This window comes from Schistocerca gregaria, chromosome 8 (genome assembly GCF_023897955.1).
Source record: "Schistocerca gregaria isolate iqSchGreg1 chromosome 8, iqSchGreg1.2, whole genome shotgun sequence".
Taxonomy (NCBI): domain Eukaryota; kingdom Metazoa; phylum Arthropoda; class Insecta; order Orthoptera; family Acrididae; genus Schistocerca; species Schistocerca gregaria.
Window position 1 is genome coordinate 56,468,760 of NC_064927.1, and position 17,209 is coordinate 56,485,968.

The 17,209-nt window shown below is 40.5% G+C and overlaps 1 protein-coding gene across 1 annotated transcript in view; it reads right to left on the reverse strand.

The window, feature by feature from the left end:
- LOC126284788 (transcription factor SUM-1) overlaps positions 1-17,209 on the reverse strand; it is a 515,007-nt gene that overhangs the window by 147,485 nt on the left and 350,313 nt on the right. The window lies entirely within an intron of this gene.

Sequence of the window (17,209 nt, forward strand, 5' to 3'; positions counted from 1 at the left end):
AGATGAGTGCAGATTTCAGCTGGTTGAGAACTGGTGATAGGGTTGGAGTGTGGCGCAGACCCCACGTACCCGTGGACCCAAGTTGTCATCGAAGCACTTTGCGATCTGTTGGTAGCTCCATAACAGTGAGGGCAGCATTTATATGGAATGGACTTCGTCCTCTCGTCCAACTGAACCGATCATTGATAGGAAATGGTTATGTTGAGCTATTTGGAAACCATGTGCAGCTGTCTATGGACTTCATGCTTCTATGACAATGCTCTGTTTTATCTGGCTACACTTTGTAACCTCCCCACAAAAGAAAATAATATGAATAATATTCACATTTAGTGTAACCTTCCAAAGATGTTTATGTAATAACCTCCCAACAGTAAAAAATATAACCTTAACAGTGACATTTAGCGTAACCTCCCAATAAATAAATTACATAACCGATCAATAATAAAATATGACTAATCTCTCAAAAAAAAAATGTCGCTCACTTATAACCTTTCAATAATGACTGTGAATTTAAACTGGTAAATTTAGAAAGTCAGCAGTGCTGCGTCATGGCCCTGAAAATTCATTCTGAATAAATTGAAAAATCTTACCTCAATTAGGTCGCCGGATAACGCGTATATATCTGCTCCTATAAGAAATTTTTCTGGCGCAGCTCTGTGTAATGCTGCCCGATAGATTTGTCATATATAAAAAGAAACAACTGATTTTTCCTTTCAATAATCGGGATGACCAAGGATTGGAGAAATTAGTAAATTCTTTAAATTTAAATGAATGATTGTCAAAAGTTACTTTTTGTGAGAAAGATTATTATTAAGAGATTTTTTTAACGCTTACATGGGACTCGATATAACAATACTACATGTGCGGGAGGCTGCATTTACCCTATACTATAACGCTCAGGCTCCGCCATCGCTCCACCGCGGCCGGCCCAGTCAACACGATACATCAGTTCCTGCTGCAGTCAACACTGCTCTTTGGTCTCAGATTCTCTTACAGCTTACATATCGCAGGCAGCGCGTGAGCAATCCATCTAAATTACATCTGCTCGAATGCGCTAACAACAAATTCCTTAATCATGGACCTCTTACAAATTGTCCACGATTGGTTTGAAGAACATTCTGGAAAGTTCGAGCGAATGATTTGGCCACGCAGATCTCCCAACATGAACCCCACCGAAAATTTATAGGACATAAATCAGAGGTCAGTTGGTGCACAGAATCATGCATCGGCAACACTTTCACAATTATGGGAACTATCAGCGACTTGTTGAGTAAGTGCGACGTAGAGTCGCTGCAGTACGTCGGACCCATGACGTTTGTCACGTCAGTGTAAGCTCGAACTACTGAAAATTGACATTCACTCTTCCGTCATGAGACTTTACGCTTCAAAACCAGCGATTAAAATGATGATTTTAATCAAATATCTAATCTCTCAGAATACCTTACAGTGACGTACACTGAAGTGCCAAAGAAACTGTTATAGGCATGCGTATTCAGAGATACGTAAATAGTCAGAATACTGCGCTGCCGTCGGCAACGCCTACATAACACCACAAGTGTCTGGCGCAGTTGTTGGATCGCTTACTGCTCCTACAGTGTGTAAGTAGGAAGTTTAGGATTTTATATGTTTAGGTATTTATATTGGTAACGCCACATAGCGCTCTGTATGAAAATCACTGGCTGTGCTGTGTGCAGTCTGTGGCTGGGTGGCATTGCTGAAATAGTCGCTATTGTAGTGTTGGGCAGTAGGCTGTTAACAGCGCATAGCGTTGCGCAGTGGGAGGTGAGCCGCCAGGTGTGGTGGATGTGGGGAGAGAGATGGCGGAGTTTTGAGAGCGGATGATCTGGACGTGTGTCCATCAGAGACAGTAAATTTGTGTGTCATGAACTATATATATATATATATATATATATATATATATATATATATATATATATATATATATATATATTGTTTGTTCTTTATCAAAATCTCTCATTTGCTAACTGTGCCTATCAGTAGTTAGTGGCTTCAGTAGTTAGAATCTTTTATTTAGCTGCCAGCAATGGCGCTCGTTGTACTACAGTAGTTAGAGTAATGAAGATTTTTGTAAGTGATTCATGAAAGGTATAGGTTATTGTTACTCAGGGCCATTCTTTTGTAGGGATTATTGAAAGTCAGACTGCGTTGCGCTAAAAATATTGTGTGTCAGTTTAGTGATGATCAGAATAAGTAAAGAGAAAAATGTCTGAGTACGTTCAGTTTTGCTCAGCTGTTTTAAAATCAAATAACGTAAGGGGCTTATCAACACAGTAGTTCATTAATTTTTCTGAGAGGACGTTTCATATGTCGACCCTTAGCCGAGGATACTTCTCTGGAATCTTCTCATTTTTTCTTGTAATTTGTGTTAATAGTGTACCTATTGTTTATTGCTAGCGCGTAATTATAGAGAGAATTTCCTTTGTAATTGTAGTTTTTCATTGTTGTACAGTAAAACAGTATTGGCATGCATGTAGATTTGCACCAAGTATTTCGCAGCTGCGCTTGCGATTAAGTGGATATTATTTTCAGTGCTATGTTAATGTGTTTTCTTATTTTTGCTCTTCAAGTTGTGCTTTTCTCGTTATCGTGTGAAATACGTGATAATTATGGCGTGCTCCAAAGTAAACTGAGAAATGATAGTGATGAGGATTGTAGCGTATCAGCACCACCGCGTAATAAATTAACAGACATTCTTTATTTGAAGTACATTCTGTGAGATTAAAGATGTCTTAGCATTTGGTTTCTTTGACAGCTACATGATTATATCACGACGCTACTAATGAGTGACACAATTTATATTATTTATTTTGCGCTGTATCTGTTTTATATCTGCACAGTTTTTCTGAATTCTTCTGGAAAGTAAAACATGATTTAGTAGTAACTTTTGTGGTATAGCTAAATGAGACGGCCTTTTCCGTAGCACAACAATACGTTACAGTACAGTACTTACTTCATCACGGCAATAAGCAATAACTATGATATCTACACGCATAGCATTTCACTTTGTTTATTACGAGGTAAGTACATTGACTTCGACAGAATTTTGCTTACGGACGACGATAATCACGACACTTGGCACATTTTTTACCCTTAAGTAATGACAGTGATTATGTTACAACAAGCCGCACAGTTTAGCGCTGCAGTACACGTATTTGAGTGATTAATTTTGTACTTAAAACATTTATTTTTAAATATTTTTGAATTACAAAGATACAAAGGTTTTGCTGTAGTCTGTAACTCTTGAGAGTATAATTACACTAATCCTCTGGGGGGTACATGCTTACTTTGTGTACCATGTGTTTGGTAAGCACAAGGAGCCCTAGCTAATATGTTATTTGCTTATACAACTTTACACTTCGGTACCATGTTTCTCTAACACATAAATTACACAGCTATTGATCATTTAACTGAGAGAGACAAACTTTTTTTAACTAAATCAGTGACACATATTTTTGAGATTTGGCTGAGGTTTTATGATGTTATTACGATGACGATGTGTATTATGTTGTTGAGGTATGTTTATGATCATTAAGCTGATGTTATATGAGGAATTTGATTATGCTATGTATCTATTATGATGAAATATTGAAGAAGTGTCGACGAATATGTATATGTGTAATAAGGTAAGGAGTGATGGTTAGTGGTTAGGGACTCTGATTTGTGGAAAAGGATGTTGGAAACCAAGAATCGAACTTTAAGAGTTATGAAATGTGAATAAATGCGTGAATGTATCACAATCTTGGCGAAAATTTTTTGGACACTGTTATATTTATAGAATTTTGTTTCTACCCATTTCTACTGTAATATCTCGACTTGGAAAATTTTATTTGTATCAAACTGTCATTGTAGTGGAAACTTCTGTTATAAATTTCGGTAAGAAAGCTAAGTGACCTTGACATAATGCATTGTGGGCACCCAGCTGTGCCAGTTGCCTGGAGAAAAAGCCATTAGGTGGAGAAAAAAGAGGCCATTAACCTTGCTATTGACATTCCCTTGTAGAAAGCATCGCAAATACGACACGCTCATTACTTGGAAACATATGATTATACTGTGGAGCATGTACTTTGAGCTACTTACTGAAATGCTTATGAATTCATGGGAAATATTCTTACATCTGCACACCTAATTATGACAAGTGTCTTTCTACGAGAGTTGAGAGAATTTCTACTGCTTATAAAATGCCATATGGCTGCTTGTGGGTTTGTCATGTTTAGACATAAGTTATTGCATTTGCTGCTGCTGTTTGCCAGGCATAGTGCTACTGAATGTCAATTTGTATTACTCTGTTATGCCAGTTTTACTACTGGCTTATTTTTCTTGTTTGCTGCACAGTGCCTTATATTACTTGTAATATTGCAATTGCTTTGCTAATTTAGATATACTTCTGCTTGCTTTGCCAATTTGCATTCTTTTGTCATTGTTGTTTGTGTTAATTTGTTTTGCAATGCTGCATTGCCACATCCCTTAGTTTATATATCTGAGCTCAGTAGATTTAAGTTAGCTTAAGAGGGGGATACTATATACGAAACTATGGAGAATAGGGAAAGAATGCATTGAGAAGTTATATGAAAAAGATTTGGGCAAAATGAGTATTTTACAATGAGAAATATTTATTTTAAAAGAGAATATGAACAAAACAGTAGGGTTTAGGGACAACAGGGTCAGATAGGATTTTTTTCTTTTCTTTTTAGTAGCAAATGTTGAAATAAAAGCAAAGATCTATGGAATGAAGTTTTGGGTTGGACTGCAGTATCAAATGTTGCACTGAAAACGAACCCTGTCCTTTCCTTTTGTGTTATTCCGCTATCTGTTTGTGTACCCTTGTGTATTTGTGTTTTTCCTGTCTTTGTGTGTTTATCTGATAAGAGTTATGTTGTATAATTTTTCTAATACTATGTTATTTACTTTATAAAGAAGTTTAGACATTATTAATTCTGTTCTGTTTCAATGCTCATATGTGAAATTAATGTTTCGAAAACAATTCTCATTATTTTATTTATTTACTTATGTAAAAATTCTTGTAACACTGATGTATCTGTTTATTTATATTCTTTTGTAAATCCTGTACTACTACAAATGTTATCTGTATTATTACGTTTTTAATGATGTTTCCTGTACCTTTGCAATGGTATTCTCATGTTATAAAATTGTAATTGACACCAGTTCATCAAATTAAGTAACTTGTAAGCATTCATTTCAGTGCACACATATCTGTTGCTCATAGTATATGCACAATAGATGAGAAGTTGGGACTGTTAGTGTCTGCATGTGTGTTGATAATTCAGCAAGGGACTGGTTAACAGCATTGCAAGTTTTAAGGACATGCCAAACAGTTTGTGGGTGCACAAGTGGTGGTTTATGGACTTTCTATATTGTCTGCAAGACTCTTTAATGGTGACTGTGCACCCGCACAGTTGCAACAGATGGCTGCTGGTTATCTCTACAAGGACTACAGTGGGTCTGCACCTTTGACGGCCCACCAATACCATTATCTCTACAAGGACTACAGTGGGTTTGCTCTGCTGTGGCCCATTACCTGTCTGCATGTCAAGAGTCAGCATTGTACAGGGTGATTCAAAAAGAATACCACAACTTTAAAAATGTGTATTTAATGAAAGAAACATAATATAACCTTCTGTTATACATCATTACAAAGAGTATTTAAAAAGGTTTTTTTCACTCAAAAACAAGTTCAGAGATGTTCAATATGGCCCCCTCCAAACACTCGAGCAATATCAACCCGATACTCCAACTTGTTCCACACTCTCTGTAGCATATCAGGCGTAACAGTTTGGATAGCTGCTGTTATTTCTCGTTTCAAATCATCAATGGTGGCTGGGAGAGGTGGCCGAAACACCATATCCTTAACATACCCCCATAAGAAAAAATCGCAGGGGGTAAGATCAGGGCTTCTTTTGGAGGCCAGTGATGAAGTGCTCTGTCACGGGCTGCCTGGCGGCCGATCCATCGCCTCGGGTAGTTGACGTTCAGGTAGTTACGGACAGATAAGTGCCAATGTGGTGGGGCTCCATCCTGCTGAAATGTTCGAGCTGAGGGAACAGCCAATTCTCTAACATCTCCAGATACTGTAGTTCAGTTACAGTAGCACCTTCGAAGAAAAAGGGACCATAAACTTTATTGGCTGAAATGGCACAGAAAACGTTCACCTTAGGCGAGTCACGTTCATACTGAGTTGTTTCCCGCGGATTCTCAGTGCCCCATATACAGACATTGTGACGGTTGAGTTTCCCGTTAGTGTGGAAAGTTGCTTCATCACTAAACACAATCTTTGAAACGAAAGATTCGTCTGTTTCCATTTGAGCAAGGATAAAATCACAGAAATCGATTCTTTTAATCTTATCAGCTGCAGACAGTGCTTGAACCAATTTCAGGCGATAAGGTTTCATAACTAACCTTTTTCGTAGGATTGTGGAATTTGCAGCTCTCTGCTAGCTCTGCGAGTAGATTTTCCTGGGCTGCGAACAAATGCTTGCTGGATGCGTGCTACATTTTCATCACTCGTTCTCGGCCGTCCAGAAATTTTCCCTTTGCACAAACACCCACTCTCTGTAAACTGTTTATACCAACGTTTAATACACCATCTATCAGGAGGTTTAACACCATACTTCGTTTGGAATGCACGCTGAACAACTGTCGTCGATTTACTTCTGCCGTACTCAATAACACAAAAAGCTTTCTGTTGAGCGGTAGTGACTTCAGTAGTTAGAATCTTTTATTTAGCTGGCAGTATTGGCGCTCGCTGTATTGCAGTAGTTCGAGTAATGAAGATTTTTGTGAGTTAAGTGATTCTTCATAGGTATAGGTTACTGTTACTCAGGGCCATTCTTTTGTAGGGATTATTGAAAGTCAGACTGCGTTGCGTTAAAAATATTGTGTGTCAGTTTAGTGATGATCAGAATAAGTAAAGAGAGAAATGTCTGAATACGTTCAGTTTTGCTCAGCTGTTTTAAAATCAAATAACGTAAGGAGCTTATCAGCACAGCAGTTCATTAATTTTTCTAAGGGGACGTTTCAAATGGCAGGTTATCAAGATTTAAGTGAATTTGAACGTGGTGTTATAGTTGGGGCACGAGGAATGGGACACAACATCTCTGACGTAGCGATTAAGTGACGGTTTTCCCGTGCGAACATTTCACGAGTGTACCGTGAATATCAGGAAGCCGGTAAAACATCAAATCTCCGACCTCGCTGAGGCCGGGAAAAGATCTTCCAAGAACGGGACCAGCGTCGTCTTAAGAGAGTAGTACAGCGTGACAGAAGTGCAAGTCTACTGCAGATTGCTGCAGATTTCAATGCTGGTCCATCAAAAAGTGTCAGCCTGCGAACCATTCGACGCATAATAATCGATATGGGCTTTCGGAGCCGAAGGTCTATTCGTGTACTTTTGATGACAGCATGGCACAGAGCTTGAATACCGTACCTACTTATTTACATCTTATAGCATTCGAAAAACAGTGCTGTAAATTAATAATTTGTGACCATCAGTTGCCATTTGAGAAGGAAAAAATACACTTATCTCCTTCTGTTTGTCATCACGCAATCCGAAACTGGTTGAGAAGGAAGTAAAATCAGACGCAACAACAGTGCATTCACGCCACGTATCCGGCGGTTTGGTGCGCGAGTGAGAGACTGAGCCCGTCAACACCGACGTCGGACTGTTGATGACTGGAAACATGCTGGCTGGTCGGACGAGTCTCGTTTCAAATTTCATCGAGCGGAAGGACGTGTAGAGGTATGGAGAATCCATGGATCCTGCATGTCAGCAGGAGCTATTGAAGGTGTTAGAGGCTCTTTAATGGTGTGGGCGTGTACAGTTGGAGTGATATGGGACCCCTGATACGTCTAGCTACGTGTCTGACAAAGTGACACGTACGTAAGCATCCTGTCTGATCACATGCATCAATTCATGTCCATTGTGCATTCCGACGGACTTAGGCATTTGCAGGAGGACAATGTGACACCCCACCCGCCCAGAATTGCTACAGAGTGGCTCCAGGAACACTCTTCTGAGTTTAAACACTTCCGCTGGCCACCAAACTCCCAAGATATGAATATTATTGAATATATCCAGAATGCGTTGCAACGTGCTGTTCAGAAGAGATCTCCAGCCCGCCATACTCTTAACGGATTTGTGGACACCCCTGCAGGAGTCATGGTGTCAATTCTCTTCAACACTACTTCAGATATTAGTCGAGTCCATGCCACGTTGTGTTGTACTTCTGCATGCTTGCCGGGTCTCTACGCGATATTAGGCAGGTGTACCAGTTTCTTTGGCTATTCAGCGTGTTGTAAATGTGTTTTTAAATCCCCACAGGAATGTGGGAATATCACACTCATCGTGCGAAATCTCGTTTCGCAATGATGTAGAGCAGTGGTTCTCAAAATGTGGGGCGCGAGTCCGAGCGATGAGGGGGAGGGGGGAGGGGGGAGGAGGGGGAAGAGTGGCGTGTAAAGAGGGCGCGTTATGTTAGGAAAAAATTATATATTCTTAGTAACAAACAATTAGGCTTATCTTTTGTCGAACAGACGACATGCCGCTCATGTGGCTTGAATTTCGCCCGGCGTCGGTGTTAACGCCAGACGTGGATGAGGACAGTGAAATCGCTGCCTCCTTTGCTGCATTGTTTGAAATGATCGGTCGTGCTGCATGACGCCCTTGAACGTCACCAGGGAACAAAGTCTGCACACGAAAGCTGAGTAGGCTTTGCTCCTAGGTGGCGACTCTTCCTTCGATAGTCGCGGAATACCCTTGTCGCCTGCGCAATTAGTTTTTCCTAACCGTCCCGCGCAGTGCAAGGCTTGGCTCGTGTAGCTCAACGCATCCTTACAGTGACGACTATAGTTAGAATCTTATAATTATAGACTTTGCGAGGGTCACTTGACTGCAGTATGAAGCGGATCCTGACATCAAGACAGCAGTGGTCCGTCAACTGGCGGAGGGGAGGGAGATACTGCAAAGGCAGAGACATGATGAAACTGTTTATTGCCATGCTTCGCAAATACTACAGTCAGTGGTGAAGATGTCCGCAGTGTGTACTTTGTTTAATAATTTTAGCTGCTGATAGCATGAAATCTAAAAAGTTAAAGAGACATCTTGAAACCAAACATCCTTAATTAATGGGGAAACCAAAAGATTTTTTTGTCATGAAACTAAATGTTTTATTATCTACCCAGAAGAACTTTACTAGAACGACGAATGTTACGTCTAAGGCTCTTTTAGCCCCTTACTAGATTTCTCATAGAATTGATAAATGCAAGAAACCACACACGGTTGCATATACTATGGTCTTACCAGCAGCGATTGATATAGTATCAACAGTGTTTGACGACTCATTTGCCTAACAGTTGAAAAGTATTCCTGTTTCTAATGACACATTGCGGAGACGAACTTTAGACATTCCATACGATTTACTCGAGCAGTTAATAGATAAATCGGGCAACAATTGTTTTGCACTTCAAGTGAACGAAGCAACTGACATTCATAAAGATGCCCAGTCAATTGCTTATGTTCGTTTCGTTGCTGAATTTAACATTGGAGAAGAATTTATTTTCTGAGAACGAAGTCTTTCGCGACGGCACTGTTGAATAAAATATTCTCGGACTTCTTGCCGCGTCAAATCTTGGTAAAACCTCGAGCTTTCGACGATATTCACCACCATCGGCGTCGTCAGGAAACTGACTGGCTAAACAGCAGCTGTGGTGGACCTTCTGTAGCCCCAGGACGGCTTGTGATTGGACGGCTCCTGATTGGACGGCGAATACGTCACGGTGTCGCAGATGTTGTCGACGCCTGCACTGGTGGCGCCATCGGAGTATCGAAGACCCACGGCGAATCTCACTGACGCTTCTCCATATCGAGCGCTCGCTTCCATGCACCACTAAGATTGTAACCATTGTCACGATTAAAATTGTTATCGCACATTCTAATTTCCAGTATGTGGAGGCCTGAGACAGAACTTTTGTTTCATCGAACAAAATTTTATGTTTCCTAGTGAGGCTATGCTCCGCAATTGCCGATTTTTCCAGCTCCCTATTTTTAATGTGACGTTGATGTTCTGTACAGCGATCGGAAATGGTCCGGACTGACTGACCGATGTAACTACTTCCACATTGCACCGCAAAACAACGCACAACGATCTATATCTCGACGCAAAGAGTTTCCATCATCCAGCTCAGAAGAAAGCCGTTCTAACTACATTGATATATAGAGCAAGAACTGTGTCTGACAAAGATCATTTAAATTCTGAAATTAATCACCTTAAATACGTGTTTCGTAGGAACGGCTATGGTTCCCGGGATGTTAAGTCAGCGTTCTGCAAGAGAAAGAAACGTGAAAATTATGATTATTCGCATGATGAACAACTAGCGTTTCACTTCCTTTCTTCGGTTCTATTTCCAATAAAATAGGAAGGATCCTTCTTAGACGAGGTTTAAGACCGATCTTTCGACCTCCAAGGAAAATCAAGGGGATGTTGCGTCCTGTGAAGGACTGCCTCGGTCTCAGGATTCCTGGTATTTACAAAATTCGTTGTGAATGTGGAAGTAGTTACATCGGTCAGTCAGTCCGGACCATTTCCGATCGCTGTACAGAACATCAACGTCACATTAAAAATAGGGAGCTGGAAAAATCGGCAATTGCGGAGCATAGCCTCACTAGGAAACATAAAATTTTGTTCGATGAAACAAAAGTTCTGTCTCAGGCCTCCACATACTGGAAATTAGAATGTGCGATAACAATTTTAATCGTGACAATGGTTACAATCTTAGTGGTGCATGGTAGCAAGCGCTCGATATGGAGAAGCGTCAGAGAGATTCGCCTTGGGTCTTCGATATTCCGGGAGCGATGGCGCCACCAGTGCAGGCGTCGACAACATCTGCGACACCGTGACGTATTCGCCGTCCAATCAGGAGCCGTCCAATCACAAGCCGTCCTGGGGCTACATAAGGTCCACCACAGCTGTTGTTTAGCCAGTCAGTTTCCTGACAGTGACGATGGTGGTGAATATCGTCGAAAGCTCGAGGTTTTACCAAGATCTGACTCGGCAAGAAGTCCGAGAATATTTTATTCAATTTATTTTCTGTTAGCCGATACTGAAAACAGCTACAACTGAAAGCCTTTTTGACATGCTCAATACTTTTTTAATCAAAACTGCAATTCATGGAATAGGTGCATTGGAGTATGCACAGACGGGGCGCCCGCAATGCCTGGAACTGATGGTGGATTGCAAGCGAAAGTTGAGGCTGTAGATCCTGATGTTGTACGGACTCACTGCATGACACATCGGGGGGCTCTGGCCTCCAAAGAACTTAGTCCACCTGTTCATGAGGTTCTGCAAACGGTTATAAAAGTAGTTAATATTCTTAAGGCAAAATCTACAATTTCGAGGCTTTTTAAAGTGCTATGTGATGAGATTGGTGTTAACACATTCAGTTGCTCTTTTTTTGTAATCCTCTGTGGCTTTCAAGGGGTAAAGTATTAAAAAGAATATTTTCACTGAGGAATGAGGTATTCTGTTTTTTGAAGGAGACAAGTCACTCTTTGGCAGACTGTTTCAACAACAGAGATTTTTTTATTTAAAATGGTTTGCCTCGCTGATATTTTTGAGAAACTGAATGTTCTTAACACTTCAAGGTAATCAGGCCTTTGTACTATCTTGGAATTAAAAGGTGAAGGCGTTTATAGAGCTGTGGCAAAGCCGAATGGAGGGTGGCATATTAGATGTGTCCCCTACTGTAGCGTCATTGTTAGAGGATGCAGATAATCCGATACTTCCAATGGCCATAAAAGCTTGCTTTCTTCATCATCTTGCAACATTAAAAGTTCACTTCGAGAAATATTTCAACAACGATTTTGATAAATTTAACTGGATTAAAAATCCATTCATAAATGCTCCTGGGCCATCATTTCTAAATATAAAAAAGCAAGAACAACTGACTAAACTCACTTGTGATACTTCACTGAAGAGTAAATTTAATGAAGTGTCTATGTTGGAGTTTTGGATACGTATTGGCAAGGACTTCCCAACACTAAGACAGAATGCAATGAAGAGCCTGATTTCTTTGGAACAAAATACTTGTGCGAGACTGGATTTTCAGCTTTGTCAGCTTTGAAGGCGAACTACCGTCCAAAGCTATATGTAAACAAAAAACTTCGAGGGGCTCTTTCTGCTATTCCTCAACGTCTTGAGAAACTTTGTTCTCAAAAGCAGGCTCATCCATCACACTGGACCTTTAATTTAAATCTTTATTGCTCTTGTAATTACTGTCTGCTGAATTATAAATAATGTTCATTTCATAGTTCCTGAATAAATGAAAACGTGATAAAAATAAAAAAAATTCGGTATTTTCGTTATTATAAGTCATGTTATTTTCGGTTTCTGCTGCGTAAAATGGTTTTAGATTGAATTTGGTAAACATAATAAGAAAAAAGTATAAAATATGACTATTTTTATTAATAACAAAAGGCTAGGGGCCTGATACTACTTTCTCTAGTGAAGGGGGGTCCCGAGGAAAACGTTTGAGAACAACTGTTGTAGAATGATGTGGTATTGCCGGTTATTTCCACATATTTTATGGATAACGTGAAACAAAGCAATTATTGTGTACCATTCCCCGCTACCCTAAAGCAATGATGGTGACGTGCTATTCACACGTACTCTTGCAACTTTTACCCGCTCGATACGTCAGTTATGTATACAGGGTGTTCGGAAAATCTGTTACAAACTTCTAGGACATGTAGAGGGGAGTGAGTACATAATATTTTGAATCGGAACCCATGACCGGAAACGTACCTTTTCATTTCACACGTGTAACGCGTTCACGTCTGCTGAAGGAAGGAGAAAAGTGTCAGAAATGATCGTTCTGTTACGCTATCGGTTAGACAGGATTACGTTCACTACGTCAGACGGCCAGCTGATGTCATTAACGCCTGCCACTGTGTACAGTAAACGAGGTTCGGTACACGTTTTCAAAACGCACCGACGTGCTCCTTTTGTATGACGTAGCTCGAGGTAACGGAAGAGCGGCTAGTCGGCTATGTTTTCCGTAACGTAGCACGTCACTGCACAAACGTTTTGCCCAAGTTACGCAGCGGCTCCGAGAAACAGATACCTTAACCGTGACGAGGCAGGCCTGTGGCGCTTGACGCCAACACGACACGCCAACGATCACACTAACAATTACGCGTGCAACGGGTGCCAGTCGCAATATCGTCTATGACGTTCGGTCTGAGCTACAATTACGACTTACGAAGGATGCGCGATAAGCGTTCAGATGATTTTACGTAACACGCTGCCCACTGCACGTGGTTCCTGCACTCCTGCATCGAGACATCCATGTTTCCACGTCGAGTTCTTTTCACATATGAATGTAAGTTCACTGGCAACGGTGTTCTGAACTCGAGAAACAGCCATGTCAGATCAGATAAAAACCCTCCTGCGACACATGTCCAGCGATTTCATCACCGGTTTGCTTTTAACACGCGGGCAGGTATTCTGGATGGTTATGTGATTGCGCCATATACCTTATGCCACTCAGGATAACTGGTCCTGTATACTTGATGTACCTGAAACACGTATTGGACTCGTTCTTCGAAGCTGCGCCACTGAATGTCAGTCAAGAAATTTGGTTTCTTCACGATGATGCACCACCTCACCTCTCATGTGCAGTTCGGATACATCCCAACTGACGATGTGCTGAAAGTGGTCCAACCGCGTGGTCGCCGCCAGAACCTAGGGACCATTTCTTGTGGGGTCTTTAACTTGCGAGACTCGTTTTGACACTAAGGAAGATCTGTTGGCAAGAGTTCTGACCGCTGCACTTGAAACTGAAGAGATATCAGCTGGCATGGAGAATATTTACCAGAATATGCTTCCTAGGTGCAGTGTCTGTAACAACGTCGGTGGTCGCAACATCGAGCAGCAGTTGTAATGCATCAGTTCTGCTCTGTACGTACAGTATGATGTGTTTTTTTAGTTTCGGTATAATGCAGACACTTAATGTTTAAATGTTAATGCAAAAAATGCGCTTAATTGATAAATGGATGTTTCGTTGTGTTTATTTCCGGATTGATACCTAATAACTGCACTGCGTCACGCCTAATTCAGTTCCTCAAGCAAAATCAGAAGGGTTAAACTTCTGAATTCAAACCGCAGTAGAACGGGAATGGTATATTTACGAACATGGGTACCTTCTCAAAATTTAGGTACTCACTCCCCTCTACGAGTCCTAGAAGTTTGTAAGGCGGATTTCCTAACACCCTGTGTTTGGTGAATATCGCGATAATGTTACTGTTCAATTTCGCATCGTAAATAAACTTTTTGTTTATTCAAATGTATCTTTAACAACCCGACTCAATGAGCATTTCTGACTTCAAAAAGTGCGTCATTGTAGAGAAGTGTTATCTTCTCCTTAAAAACGACAACATAAGTACGAGTATATGGAGAGTGTGTGAAGAATTATACTGGCTGTATTCACCTGATTTATGTACAAATTTATTCTCGTTTTAACGCATTGTTTATGTTCTCTTATACCGCGAGATGTGCGTTCAAAATGGTTCAAATTGCTCTTAGCACTATGGGAGTTAACGTCTGAGGTCATCAGTCCCCTAGATCTTAGAACTACTTAAACGTAACTAACCTAAGGACATCACACACACCCATGCCCGAGGCAGGTTTCGAACCCGAACCGTAGCGGTCGCGCGCTTCCAGACGAAGCGCCTAGAACCGCTCGGTCATACCAGCCGGCGAGATGTGAGTGACCAGCCGTTTCTGTCACCCGGAGAAGTTGTCGAATCCACCATCCTAAGCCATCTTTTCAGGCACCTCCATGGGAGCGCAATAATATCTGTCTAGAATTGGTTTAAGTACTATCAAAAGTGTACAAATTTTAGGGAATAATATCTGGAGAAAAAAATAAAACAATTCCTATCACAGAGTGTTTTTCTTTGGTACGACGGTAATACAACGCCTGACAAAAACCGAGAAACGCCCAGAAGTGAGGGAGGAAACGAATGAAATTTACGTGTTCAGAGCACATGTGACGTTAACTCATCGCTTACAAAATCGAGTAAAATTTAGAAATGTCTTGGCTGTATGAGACCACTTAGCAGTACGGCGTTGCACCCTCTATAGTCTGGATGCAAACACTGATTCGGTTGCAAAGAGTGTGACAGATCCGTCGTATCCTTTCCAAATAGAAGCAGGCCCACAACTGTTGTAGTTCTTCCTGATATCACTGCTGCTGGCACGTGAGTAACTCCAACACGTATCCTATCGGGGACATATGTGCGGATCTAGGTGGTCGCAGGACAACCTCAACATCACGCAGACAGTTCGTGGAGGCACGTGCCACGCATGGATGAGCAATTTCCTGTTGAAAAATTGTAGAATTAACAATATCATAGAATTCAAAATTTTTATTTCACCTCTTTGAAGTTTAATTTCTTTTTAAAATTTATGGTGGGTTTCTTTATGACTTGCTCAGTTTACGGATTGAATTACATCGGAGATAAGTCACAACGCTGTCGCAAACCCTTCTCTTTTCCTTCCTTTTGACACTTGCAGCTGCAATTCGGTTCCTGTACGAGTTGTGAATCACTTTTCATTTGCTGCATTTTATCCTTGCTAAAGAGTGTATTACAGTAATTAGCGTTAAAAACTTTCTCTAAATCTAGAAATACCACAAACGTAAGTATGCCTTTCTTCAGTCTGTCTTGTACAGATTAAGTCGCACAGTCAAAAGTGCCACACGTGTAACTACATTTCTCCGGAACCGAAAGCGATGTTCCCAGAGGCTAGCTTTTGTCAGTTTTTCCATTCCTCTACAAATAATTCGTGTCAGTACTTTGCAACCACATCATATTAGAGTGATAATTCTGTAATATACAGATCTCTCAGCATCTGATCTTTGTTTATTTGAACTTGGAGCTTTTACATTGCAGATATCCGCTGATATCCACAACAACGCAGAACTGAATCTTCAAAGTAATTATCGTTTCGGTTGGTTAGTTAGTTAGTTAGTTACATTTTCCAGGGTCATTTGAACGAATCTTTTATCAAAATGATGTGGAACGAGTCAGTTTACGGAATATTTGAAAGTGATCAGCGTTAACATTAATGGACGCGTTATAATATTACTCTTATTCACGAAACTACATTTTATTTTTTTTAATTCGCTAACAGGTTTAACGAATAAATTCGTCAATGGAGTAGAAGGAGGTGTCCAAGAGAAATAATTTTAAATAGATTTAAAACTTGCTTCGGTACCTGTCAGAGATTTTATGTTATTGGGGAAACGATAAAAAATTTTTGCTGTTTCCTATATTCGATGTTAACAAATTTCTCTTCTTTCCTTGCCATTGCCAGTTTACATTTTATATCCTCTCTACTTCGACCATCATCAGTTATTTTACTTCCTAAATAGCAAAACTCCTTTACTACTTTAAGTGTCTCATTTCCTAATCTAATTCCCTCAGCATCACCCGATTTAATTTGACTACATTCCATTATCCTCGTTTTGCTTTTGTTGATGTTCATCTTATATCCTCCGTTCAAGACACTGCCCATTCCGTTCAACTGCTCTTCCAAGTCCTTTGCCGTCTTTGGCAGAATTACAATGTCATCGGCAAACCTCAAAGTTTTTACTTCTTCTCCATGAATTTTAATACCTACTCCAAATTTTTCTTTTGTTTCCTTTACTGCTTGCTCAATATACAGATTGAATAACATTGGGAAGAGGCTACAACCTTGTCTCACTCCTTTCCCAACCACTGCTTCCCTTTCATGCTCCTCGACTCTTATGACTGCCATCTGGTTTCTGTACAAATTGTAAATAGCCTTTCGCTCCCTGTATTTTACCCCAGCCACCTTCAGAATTTGAAAGAGAGTATTCCAGTCAACATTGTCAAAAGCTTTCTCTAAATCTACAAATGCTAGAAACGTAGGCTTGCCTTTCCTTAATCTTTCTTCTAAGATAAGTCGTAAGGTCAGTATTGCCTCACGTGTTCCAACATTTCTACGGAATCCAAACTGATCCTCCCCTTGGTCCGCATCTACCAGTTTCTCCATTCGTCTGTAAAGAATTCGCGTTAGTATTTTGCAGCTGTGACTTATTAAACTGATAGTTCGGTAATTTTCACATCTGTCAGCACCTGCTTTGTTTGGGATTG